Here is a 12,533-nt window from a genome sequence, read left to right as displayed (position 1 = left end):
ATTGCGCGAAAACAACACTGGATGTTACTACGAGGAAATGGAAGACTTTCGGAACTTGGCCGGAACTTGGCCGGAACTTCCGGCCCGACCGGAACTTCCGGCCCGCAAGACCGGAACTTCCGCCCGTGACCGGAACTTCCGCCCAGGACGACCGGAACTTCCGCCCCATCGAACTTCAGCAAAACAACACTTTTCAGCGTGTAACTTATCCCTTCGCCCCCACCTATAAATAGCCTTCTTGGCTCAGATCTGAGATTAGACTTGATGTGAAATTAAACCTGAGCTTTGCTCACCCTTGTGGGAACCCTACCTAGATCTTTGATCTTGTACCCACCCGGGCTCCTTGTCGACTCGTGAAGATCTCTTTGGCGACTTCTATCGATTGTTGATCTTTTGCTTGCACTTCTACCTATTTGGTCTTTTGCTTGCACTTCTATCAACCTTCCGGTCTTTTCGCCCTTCTAGATCTCTCGGGATTCGACTTGTCGATCTCTTTGCGGGACTTCTACCGGAAGGTCTTTTCTCGCAACCTCTATCGAGTTGGTGGTTCGGGCCAACGAGGGAAAACCGATTTGTGTGTGTGTGTGTTGTATCCCCACGATTCCCCTCCGCGTTCGTCGTGTTCATCGCGTTCATCCACCTCCCCCACGAGTTCCACCCAAATCCGTGAAGATCGGGCACATCCTTGGGCTTAGCCCTTATCAATCAAAGCTATCACCTTTACTTCTGTTGCACTAAAAATTGAAAAGGGCTAAAACTTTGCGTAGCATCCATTCACCCCTCTTGTTCGCTATGATCCATTCAGCTGACCTCCTTGTAGGTGAACTCCCACGTCGAGCATGCCATGGCTGCCGCCGACATCATGTTGTTCCGCTTGGTGGCCAGGCCACATCCTCGGCTACTCGTCCAAGGTCGCCAAGCTCAAGGCTCTCATGGCCGACGCGGCCATCTTGGTGCCTCCCCCGTCGCCACTGCACCAACCAGTTCTTAGGAGACGGACCTCGGGTCGCCGGATGCGCCGCCGCCGTCCATGGTCGTCCAAGCACAGGGACGATGCAGAGGGAGGGACGAAGAGATACACGGAGGGAGGGCAGAGAGGGACCCGACGGGAGGAAAGAGCGCGGTGTTGGGGCTCCACCTGGGAAGAGAGGCTCTCCAATTCCAGTCAGCTAGCTCAAGTGTTGGCCATGGTGGCCCAATTCGGGTCAACGAGCACCTCCAGTAGTTCTTCAAGGAGTGGGGAAGAGGGGAACCATGGAGGTGACGTGTTTCAACCAACCAAAAAATGACACGTTCCTGACAACAACATAAATACACAAACGGACGTTTAGTGGCTGTTAGCTCATCCAACGGTGCGGGCATACATCCAACGGTGATGAGCGCGTGCACACGTATCCCCCTGATCACCAAATCCACTCTCATACGGAAAAAGCCAAAAGATATCATGGTTAGGGTTTGCCATAGCCTTAGATTGCATCACTAGTTAGTTGGTTGTTTTAGTTTTTGATTCAATCTAGAGTCTGTCGTGGCACAGTTTCTGCTGTTTTTCTCTGTCGTGGAAGGAAATCCTGCTGTGAGTCCTGCCGTGGTTCTGCCGTGGCACGATTTTGGCATGTTTCTCTGTCGTGGCAGGAATTCTCTGCCGCGAGTCTACCGTGGTTCTGGTGTGGCACAATTTTGGTCAGTTTTTTGCTGAAGTAACAACATGGGTTATCTCCCAAGAAGTGCTTTCTTTATAGCCATTAAGATGGGCTCAGTAATTTTAATGATGCACTCGTAAGGATGAGAGTTCGAGCAAAGAGAGCATCAAAAAGCAAGTATGAAACAAATTTAAGCCTAACCCACTTCCTATGAAAAGGAATCTTGTAAATAAACAAGTCAATGAAGAACAAAGTGAATAGCATAGGAAGACAAAACAAGTGTAACTTCAAAGATTTCAGCATATAGAGAGGTGTTTTAGTAACATGAAAATTTCTACAACCATATTTTCCTCTCTCATAATAATTTCCAGTAGCATCATGAACAAACTCAACAATATAACTATCACATAAAGCATTCTTATCATGAGTCTCATGCATAAAATAATTACTACTCCCAACATAAGCATAGTCATTCTTATTAATTGTAGTGGGAGCAAATTCAATAAAGTAGCTATCATTATTATTCTCATTTCCATAATCATCAAATGTAGGAGGTATAGTATAATCATAATAAACTTTATCCTCAATAGTAGGTGGCACCAAAATACCACTATCATCATAAATGGGAGGAAAAGTGTCATCAAAGTAAATTCTCTCCTCCATGCTTGGGGGACTAAAAATATCATGCTCATCAAAACCAGCTTCCCCAAGCTTAAATTCTTCCATAGCATTAGCAATAATAGTGTTCAAAGAGTTCATGCTAATAACATTGCTACAACTATTTTGCAAACAAAGTTCCATGGGTTTTTTAATTTTCTCTTCAAACACCTCATGTCCTAACTCAAGATAAATACTATAAAGATCTCTAATATTTTTGTTGTTTTCCATTAAGCCTAACTAGTGAAATCACACAACTTAGTGTTCTCGGGAGTATTCATTTTAGCAGTAGTAAATAAAGCAAACTAAATAAAGTAAATGCAAGTAACTAATTTTTTTGTGTTTTTGATATGGAGAACAAGACAGTAAATAAAATAAAACTAGCAACTAATTTTTTTGTGTTTTTAATATAGAGAGCAAACAAAGCAGTAAATAAAGTAAAATAAAGCAAGACAAAAACAAAGTAAAGAGATTGGAAGTGGAGACTCCCCTTGCAGCGTGTCTTGATTTCCCCGGCAACGGCGCCAGAAAAAAGAGCTTGATGCGTGCAGTCGACACGTCCGTTGGGAACCCCAAGAGGAAGGTGTGATGCGTACAGTAGCAAGTTTTCCCTCAGAAAGAAACCAAGGTTTATCGAACCAGTAGGAGCCAAGAAGCACGTTGAAGGTTGTTGGTGGCGGAGTGTAGTGCGGCGCAACACCAGGGATTCCGGCGCCAATGTGGAACCTGCACAACACAATCACAGAACTTTGCCCCAACGTAACAGTGAGGTTGTCAATCTCACCGGCTTGCTGTAAACAAAGGATTAGATGTATAGTGTGGAAGATGATGGTTGTTTGCGAAGAACAGTAGAGAACAATTGCAGTAGATTGTATTTCAGATGTAAAGAATAGGACCGGGGTCCACAGATCACTAGTGGTGTCTCTCCCATAAGATAAACAGATGTTGGGTGAACAAATATAGTTGGGCAATTGACAAATATAGAAGGCATAACAATGCACATACATATATCATGATGAGTACTATGAGATTCAATCAGGGCATTACGACAAAGTACATAGACCGCTATCCAGCATTCATCTATGCCTAAAAAGTCCACCTTCAAGTTATCATCCGAACCCCTTCCAGTATTAAGTTGTAAACAACAGACAATTGCATTAAGTATGGTGCGTAATGTAATCAACACAAATATCCTTAGACAAAGCATCGATGTTTTATCCCTAGTGGCAACAAGACATCCACAACCTTAGAACTTTCTCGTCATTGTCTCAGATTTAATGGAGGCATGAACCCACTATCGAGCATAAATACTCCCTCTTGGAGTCACAAGTATCAACTTGGCCGAGCCTCTACTAGCAACGGAGAGCATTCAAGAACATAAATAACATATATGATAGATTGATAATCAACTTGACATAGTATTCAATATTCATCGGATCCCAACAAACACAACATGTAGGATTACAAATAGATGATCTTGATCATGATAGGCAGCTCACAAGATCTTACATGATAGCACAATGAGGAGAAGACAACCATCTAGCTACTGTTATGGACCCATAGTCCAGGGGTGGACTACTCACACATCGATCCGGAGGCGATCATGGCGATGAAGAGACCTCCGGGAGATGATTCCCCTCTCCGGCAGGGTGCCGGAGGCGATCTCCTGAATCCCCCGAGATGGGATTGGCGGCGGCGTCTCTGGAAGGTTTTCCGTATCATGGCTCTTGGTACTGGGGGTTTCGCGACGAAGACTTTAAGTAGGCGGAAGGGCAGGTCAGGAGGCGCCACGGGGGCCCCACACAACAGGGCCGCGCGGCCAGGGCCCAGGCCGCGCCGCCCTGGCGTGTCATCGCCTCGTGGCCCCACTTCGTTTACTCCTCGGACTTCTGGAAGCTTCGTGCAAAAATAGGTCCCTGGGCGTTGATTTCGTTCAATTCCGAGAATATTTCCTTACTAGGATTTCTGAAACCAAAATCAGCAGAAAACAGCAACTGGCTCTTCGGCATCTCGTCAATAGGTTAGTGCCGGAAAATGCATAATCTTTACTATTAAATTTGCATTGATTGTTCGCACGCGTACGTCAGGGTTGATCGATCTTGCGCACCGTCGACCGAACGGGACAAGTGGGCCGAGCCCAAAGCAACGGCCCACACCATCCCTGCCGGTACCGGTTTGCTTGTTTTTCTTGCCGCACACCACCTGAGGCTGATTCTACCGCTCCCATGGCTGCACCCCCGAGGCTCAAGGTACGCACAATCCCAAAGGCTCACGCCGCATTCGGCCAGTCTTGATCAAGAATTGATAGGTGCAGCGCTGGGGAAGGCCTCTCTGCGAGGAATCGGCCCAGCCGTCGCCTCAAAATCCTCCTACTTCACTTGAGACAGGAACAACGCGCCCTCGAGCTCACCCAGTGCCCTGCAATTCGAAGCCCCATGGAGCCCTTGAGCTCACCCATCCCCCACAATTCGAAACACCATAGCGGCCGCCAAGGTCCGAGGGCGACCGTGCTGGTGCGCCGCGAGCAGAAGGGTGCTCCTGGTCACCGCAGCCACGTTATGACGTTAGGCCTTAGCACGGCCTGTGAGTGCTGCGACTGAGAGCAGCTTGGCCGAAGGCCGCGGCAGCGCAACAAGGATGTTGGCCCGACAGCCGTACTGTTCGAGCGCGCCGCATCGTGCTGCGCCAGCGACCAATCTGTTGTGCAGTTTTGCTTGCGCTCCTAATTTAGTTTGCTGTGTTCTGAAGCAAGCAGGAGGAACCGAGGAAGTGCTGCCTAAAATATTGTTCAGGTTCTGCATGCAATTGGGTCTACGAAAACAACCTCGTGCAGTTAGACTAACATATCTAGCTGTCTAGTACCTGCAGTTTTTAGTAGGAGACTGACTGTATCTATGATCTCGAAATAGGTCTCTAATTGGGGAGTGCTGTTTTGGCACCCGGAGCATATGCACTTTTAAAATGCTGAAATTTTTTGATACAAAATTTAATGAGTACATCTTGGAATTGTACACATTCACAAAATGGTTCCACGGAAAACCGACATTTTAGTGTTATGTGTAAAACAGACAAATTTTGGTGTAAAAAAAAGGTTATGTATGTGACACTTTTTTTTGTCTTTTTCACACAAGTTACAAAAATGTCGGTTTTTCGCAAAAGTTGATGTGCGCACGCAAAATGTCGATACGTAAGCGAAAAAAATTTCTTCAATTTTTTTATCAGTTCAAAATATTTTTTCGATAGCTGGAGTATATGCTTCCATGTGCCGAATTGAGTTTCTGCTCTAATTATTGTTTCATATATCCCTTTGAGTAGTGTTGATCATCGAAGTCTTATTTTTCTTACAAAATTAGCCCAAGTACAGTTGAGCTTCACATAAACAATTATTTACATTGTAAATTTCCAAAAAGTGTTTACCATGTTCTATATTTTTTGATCAATAACTATTACGAACTGTACTGAAATCTAACACTTGGTAAGTGTCTTGTTCTATTTCTCATAAGTATTTCACTTCAAGTCATGTAATCTGAAAGTACTTCAAATTAGTACTACTTATTATTTAGTGTTAACTTAAAAAAATTATGGACTACTTTCTACGGATGGCGTATTTCAAATTTATCATCCCCTTATGCTGATATATGTTCGACTAAATGTAAGTTCTGCTTTTCAATAGAGCATAAACTGTTGACAAATTTCATATGTTGTTGCACGTAGCAACGCACAGGTATTTTGCTAGTAATGACATATAATGTGTATAAAACATGTGAGTATCATCATAAAAGTAGCATGGAACATAAGAAATTATAGATACGTTTGGGACGTATCACATGCGCTGGGCCCGCGAATAAAAGATTGCCTTTTATATCCGGACATTAGCTTAGTTGTATTTTGGAACCAACAAACAAAACGTTTCGTTTCGCCAATTCCCTTTCCCCATGTTAATTACCTGGTCTCACCAGAGAAGAGAAACGTGGGAGTTCGGCCTCTCAATTCCCTTTCCTCATCCCTGATTAATTCCCACTAGTGGTTGGGGCGCCCATTGGGGCGCCTCCTCCAAAGTCAGGTGCTGACCAATCCAGTCCAAATCGTGGCTTAAGTTCGCAAATGAAGTCCTGGAAGTTTAGGTCATCATTGCCCACGGCCTGCTATCCCTATATGATGCTCCTGTTGTTGTTGAGCAACGGTGCCCACTTCCCAGTGTCGCTTTTGCTTAATCAGCGGGTGTTGCACGCACATTTGCCACCAGCATGGTGCGGCTGGTAGCTAGGGGAATGCTGTAGCAGACATATGTGTTTGCTCCTCGATTGTTGAGCAGCATGCACCCCGAATGTTGGATCCAGCTTCTTTCTTTCGAGTGCTAAAAAAATTCTTGGAAGTTTAGTAATCTTATTTGTGGATACCAATTTGTTTCTTCTGAATCACAGAATGCAGGAGACTGCATGTAATCATAACACAGTACGGGTGAAATTAGCAGGGTGATTATCATCAGAACAATCACACACGCCAATCAGGTCAAGTTCACACTTAAAACTAAATGAACAATTCAACAGTCTTTCACTTGAATCAGCAGTGGTAATCCTGTCAGACCCTCCTAAGCCATTGTGAGGCCATACTTCTGAAAGTTCTGGCACATGTTCTAGCATATGGCCAACAGTTGCCAATTGAAAGGCCATACATAACAATACTGATTGGATGATCGAATTTGTAATTAGGATCAAATCTGTAGATGCCATAAAGAGAATAGGACGTGCATATAGATTCTGCCTGTAAGCAGCAAAAACAGAGCAGTAAGCAACATTTTCATCACGTAGAGTGTATTTAAATTTTGTTATGTGTGCTGAACATTACAAGATATTAAGATACACTGCACAATACTTAAATGTGCCTTTTTGGGTAGGCACCACACCAGTTACAAAAATCAAAGCTATAAATTACCATGAATCTAATTATAGCATATAGCTTAATACTACAAAACACTCCTAGCAAGAAGAGTCTTAGCTTATTAGTCTAAAGATATCACTAAAAAACTAACTTCTTGTTTGCTGTACTTAAAATTGATGTTGATGGAAGATTTAGATGAAGAAATAAATTATTGGCAAACCGTCCTCAGAAATTTGGCAGTTATAACATACTCCCTCCGTCCTAGGAAACTTGTCTTCAGTTTATCAAAATTGGGAGTATGTTATAACTGCCAAATACAATTTTGATAAACTGAAGACAAGTTTCCTAGGACGGAGGGAGTATGTTATAACTGCCAAATACAAAACAGAACGTCTATTGCACCCAAACTCGAATTTGTCTCATAATGGTTTTGCAATCTTGAAATTTATCTCATTGGACAACATTCTATAAGTCTATATGGGTGTAAATTAATTAGCATGCAAATTCTGAAACAATATCTATAATAATTGTTTATAAACCAATCAGCATGTACATTCTGCAAGAAGGTCTGCAGACCAGAACATCCTAGAATTGTATCATCCGACGCTGATTTCCGATCAACCGATTGATCAACATGGTATGGCTCCTGGCCTTTAAATGCTTGTATGAAATGCAAGAAAAATATTTGCAGGAACTTCTCTTTTTAGCCTATGAAATTATTGACAGAAGAAATGAAGATGATCACATAATACGAAATGAAAATGGCACATGCTACTATAAAATTAAGAGTTTAAATACTAAGTAACTCATAATACCTCCTCTAAGTTGTTGTCTTCTTCAAACAAGCACAAAGGCATGAAATTTCATTCTTAAACGATTTTACAAGATCTAGAAGACACACGTTGAATCAATCATGAATTTGGACATCTTCTCTCATCTCCTTATATATCTAACGTGCAACAGCATGCACACAACATGCAGTAGTCAGTGAGTAAGTTTTTTTGCATTATTATTTTCAAAGCGGTAATGTTTGCCGAGACATAACAACATTAGGAAGATCAACATAAGATATCCTAATTAGTTAGACGTGTAGATTTATATTAGAACAGTTCGAATAACACTCTTATCTTCAGTAGTAGATTGGTTATACTGGATACTCTTTTCAGGAGGCCAGAAATATAAGCACGGCACTGCACCCTGAATAAACAAAGAATAACCCAAGTTCTCTAGTTTCTTCATATAATTTATATTTTTGAATCTTAGAGCCTCTAGGTATACACGACAGTGAACAACCTAAGATCCCTGTCCTTTTTTCAGACCCTTACCCAACCAAGGACCTTAATAATACAGGATCCTTAATGAGGAAATTAGTCAAATTATGAACTCAGTAAAGCCATCTCATGGACAAGATTCTGCATTAAAGAATAAGGTGTTGGACTCTTCATCCTGCACCTAAATCAGGATACGTGTGCTGGCAGCTTCATGTTTGAGGCTACGGATTACTAAAGGTTTTCTGGTGTACTAATTAAAGGATTCAGTGACACTTTTTAAATATATAGTCTCACGAAAAATCTTTCAAAATCATGACTGACTTGAGGTTTCAACATGCCATGTATGTACTTCATTTTAGCATAAATGAAAGGGCGTTAATCCTACATGCTTACATATTCTACTATATTTTCATAATATATATGCTATCGCAAACAAGGATTTTATCCACTGAAAAACAGCTTAAAACTAAACTCATTCTGCATAATTACTAAGTAGCACAGATAGCTCATTCAGTGCACAAAATAGTTAATGCACTGGACACAGATCTAGAAGGTCAGGAATGTATACCTACAGATTTATTTACTTGGCTTTCCAAAAATTATAACTCCAATGTACCTAGGTAGTAGGTACAAACTCAAGGTGCAAAGCAGGTCTGCAGAAATATAAAAAAATTGATTAAGTTGGATGACCCATTGCACAGAAAAAGTAACAATTGTAACCAATGAACAGCCGTGAACACCACAAAAATAACTGGGCCAATATGCATCATATCTCTTCTAGTCTGATCACAATTGTCAAACATAGATATTTTGATACCAAAGTTTTGAAAGAGAACACTAACCTGGGAGTGATGTTTTGGCACATGGGAGCATATGCTCCCTTTATTTTAAAATACATGTTAGACACATTTTAAAATGTTAAAAAAATTGAAACAAAAATTTTGCACGTACATCTTCATGTGCTACGCGCTCACAAAGTCGTTTCATGAAAAATTGACATATCATGTGGCGTGTGTAAAAAAGACAAAATTTCGTGCTGAAATAAAGACTTGTCACAAGATAAATTTTCTCTTTTTCGCTTAGACTACAAAAAAATATCATTTTTTCGTGAAACTTGACGAATACACATATATTATGGAGATGTACATGTAAATTTTTTGTCAAATTTTTTTAACATTTGGAAATATGTTTTTATGGTAGAGGGATCATACGCACCCGGGAGCCGAATTGAGTTTCTGACACTAACCTCTAGTATCAGGCTGTGGAGGCAGAGTTCATAGACAAACTTTCCACCTGTTTCAAACACAAACTGGGTTTACCACAAACTCAATCTATCAATAACACCTGGTAAGTAGGGAGATGCGGGAATTATGAGAAGCGAAAGAAGCCAGGAAAGAATTCTAATTAACTCATTGTTGTTCCAACCACATACATACAGGTTAAATTCATACAAGCAACCCGTGGTACAATCTATGGCATACATACATGTTAAATCCTATCGAATTTCCCTAAGCAATCAAACAAACATGTACATTAATACATGATGGAGTAGCAGCAGTATCAAAACAATCTAATGAACTTATGTAGACCTACTTATAGCTACGATTGCTATGTGTGCAATGGTTTCTTCTGAAAAGCGGACAAAATCTGCATAATCCTCAATGTAGGCCAAGAAAAATCACCAGCGGGTTGTTGCTCACGGCTGCAAGTGAATTTGTGTTATTATACCTGAAAAATACAACCTTCGAGGCCAATGCCCTCGAATAAGTGATGGAATCTGAGGGCGTCGACAAGATGGTCGTTTGCCTCAACAATGCGCGCAAGGACACCCCAATGATCGATGAGTGCACCAAGATTCCCAGGTCACCTGCTCAACATAACCCTTAGTTATCATGTTATTATCTATAGGCAGCGCCACGCTTTGGTGCATTCAGTCGCTACAAAATGCTAATTATCCAAATTTGTAAGGCTGGAAAGAAAGGGTTTCATCTCCAAATGCAGAGTGGCCGACACATCATATCAGAGTAAGGCATTGTCCTCATTTGGATTCTCTAACTTTAGATGGTGACAATACGAATGCATACGAGTACCGTGAGATATAGTTAATTTACCAATTTCTCAATTGATGACGAATTCAAGCGACTAGCACTTTCATTTGCCTTTGTAATGTCCAATCTCATAGAAGCGGATTTTAGATTACCGGTTAGGTTGGGAAGGGGGCTCATCCGGCCACTCTAACTGATTACTTTGGCGGCCAAGGCATCCGGCGAGCTCGCCGCGGCCAGGCCACCTTGGATGTGCAGGTGCACGTGGTACACATCTACTTGAAGTGGGGGCGGCTGTAAGATCAGAAAAACGAAAAAGAACCATCATGAGCAGATCCACAAGACAACTTACAGAAACACTCACAATATATTGTTTATGAGATGACGAATTATCAAACCTTTGTATCAATCCTTTTCAGTTGGTCCTCATCCTTCTTCCGTTTTAGTCCCAGCATCGAGTCAATGGCTTCCAAAAATCAGATACGGACATGAGTAAGGACTCAATTAAGCTACCACAAAAGAGAATGAGAAGAATCGAGTCCCGAATTCAGAAGCCAAATCTGCAACAAAGAAGAACTCACCACATTGATTATCCCACTCTCTAGTGGCCATGGACGGTGAGAGCTCCACCTTTCTCCTTGACGTCTTCTGTGGATACCTTCCTCTCCTCACGGCTGGGGGGTCCTCTCCCTCCCTGCAAGTGGCTGATGCTGCCTCCACCACACGTTCTACTCCTCCAGATCGCGTCGCCCAGGTGAAAGACGACAAACCTAGGCGGGAGTACACCGGTGTCGGGGCTGCAACGAGCTAATGCGGGGATAAGCTGGCCGCCAGAGGAAGGCGCATCGGGGCTGCGTAGAGGCGAGATATGTCGACCTCAGGACTGCGACGGCGGCAGTAGTCCTTCTCCTGGGCTCATAAGCTCCCCTCCTCGATTCCGTGTAGGCACGCCCTCATCCGCGAGACGCGAAAGGGAGAAACAAGAGCGAGAGCCCCTGCTCCCGCTGCCGATTGAGGCTCAATGAGAATCGCATCCCATCTCTGGCGAGGCTTCACCGCCGAGCAAGCTTGCCTGTTCATTGAACGAGAAGAAGAAAATATGAGACTAGATTGGAAGAGACGCGGAGTAGACTTGCTTTGCTAGGAAGAGGAGATGGGACATGGGCGCGGGGCTCGATGTAGTGGGAAGAGGCACCATAAAGTTTTCCCCAACTAATAAGTTTCATTCTCTCTCCAGCCATCGCGTACAGTAAAAATCGCCACGTGGTTAGCCCCGTTGATGCTCCCAGTAGCTCGCACTTACTTGTTCTCCGTACCCCTCAACCATACAAGAGATTTGTAGTCCCCTATCGCTTTAATTCCCATTTCCAAAGATTAAATCCCCCCAACCAAACAGGCTGTACCATTCCCGAACACGCCCTAAGATGGATTTCTCTTCTTCCGCCTCCCCCGTGGCGGCGGAACCTGCTGCTGCTACGGACCGGTACACGTTCAGCCCGAGGCTGCGGTGGCAGCCCGAGGTCGAGGAGTACTTCGCCTCGGCGTACGGCCGCGACCACTTCGCCCGCATCTCCCAAGCCCTCGCGTGAGCTTTTTCCTATCACATACTGCTCATTTTCTTCATTTGGTTAAAGTCCTGCTAACCTTAGGGTTCTTGCGTGTTCTTGCTTTGAGTTTGGATGAGGCTAATGGGAATAGATCCTAAGGTCTTTGCTAGGATAAGCTCGAAGTTTTTGCTGCGCGCGGGATTGGCCTTGCGCCTGTGCTTTTTGTGTACTTTGATATGTTCTACCGAAGAAGCTGTGCCGATTAATCTTTTTTCTGAGAAAACTCACAAAGCTTTGTGTCTGGATGCACTAATCGAAGAAAAGTTATTTACAAACCTAAGGTCCATACTTGAATTTACAACGCTGCAGACCTGCAATCCTAGACAGTGCTGGAAGAACCCACTGCCTATGCATCCGTCCATAGACAGGCCTCACGCTTGATCGTGTCGAGCAAGCTGGCGATGTTGGGCTGTGTGTTTTTGAAGAAGGCAG

The 12,533-nt window shown here is 43.2% G+C and overlaps 1 long non-coding RNA gene across 4 annotated transcripts; it reads right to left on the bottom strand.

The window, feature by feature from the left end:
• Positions 1-6,686: 6,686 nt before the first annotated feature.
• LOC124685383 lies at positions 6,687-11,685 on the bottom strand. 4 transcript variants are annotated; one of them, XR_006997426.1, is made up of 7 exons: positions 11,076-11,685; positions 10,893-10,960; positions 10,650-10,788; positions 10,178-10,316; positions 9,696-9,742; positions 7,994-9,102; positions 6,687-7,061 (listed from the first exon to the last, which is right to left on the bottom strand). It is a non-coding gene; the product is annotated as an uncharacterized LOC124685383 (long non-coding RNA). The 4 variants fall into 4 exon arrangements; XR_006997424.1 differs by having other exon boundaries at positions 9,018-9,102; positions 11,076-11,681; XR_006997430.1 differs by lacking the exon at positions 6,687-7,061 and having other exon boundaries at positions 7,477-8,127; positions 9,022-9,102; positions 11,076-11,682.
• Positions 11,686-12,533: the final 848 nt, after the last annotated feature.

The sequence above is a fragment of the Lolium rigidum genome, chromosome 1 (genome assembly GCF_022539505.1).
Source record: "Lolium rigidum isolate FL_2022 chromosome 1, APGP_CSIRO_Lrig_0.1, whole genome shotgun sequence".
NCBI lineage: Eukaryota > Viridiplantae > Streptophyta > Magnoliopsida > Poales > Poaceae > Lolium > Lolium rigidum.
The sequence above is the reverse complement of the archived record's forward strand: the minus strand, read 5'-3'. Positions and strand labels throughout refer to the sequence as shown.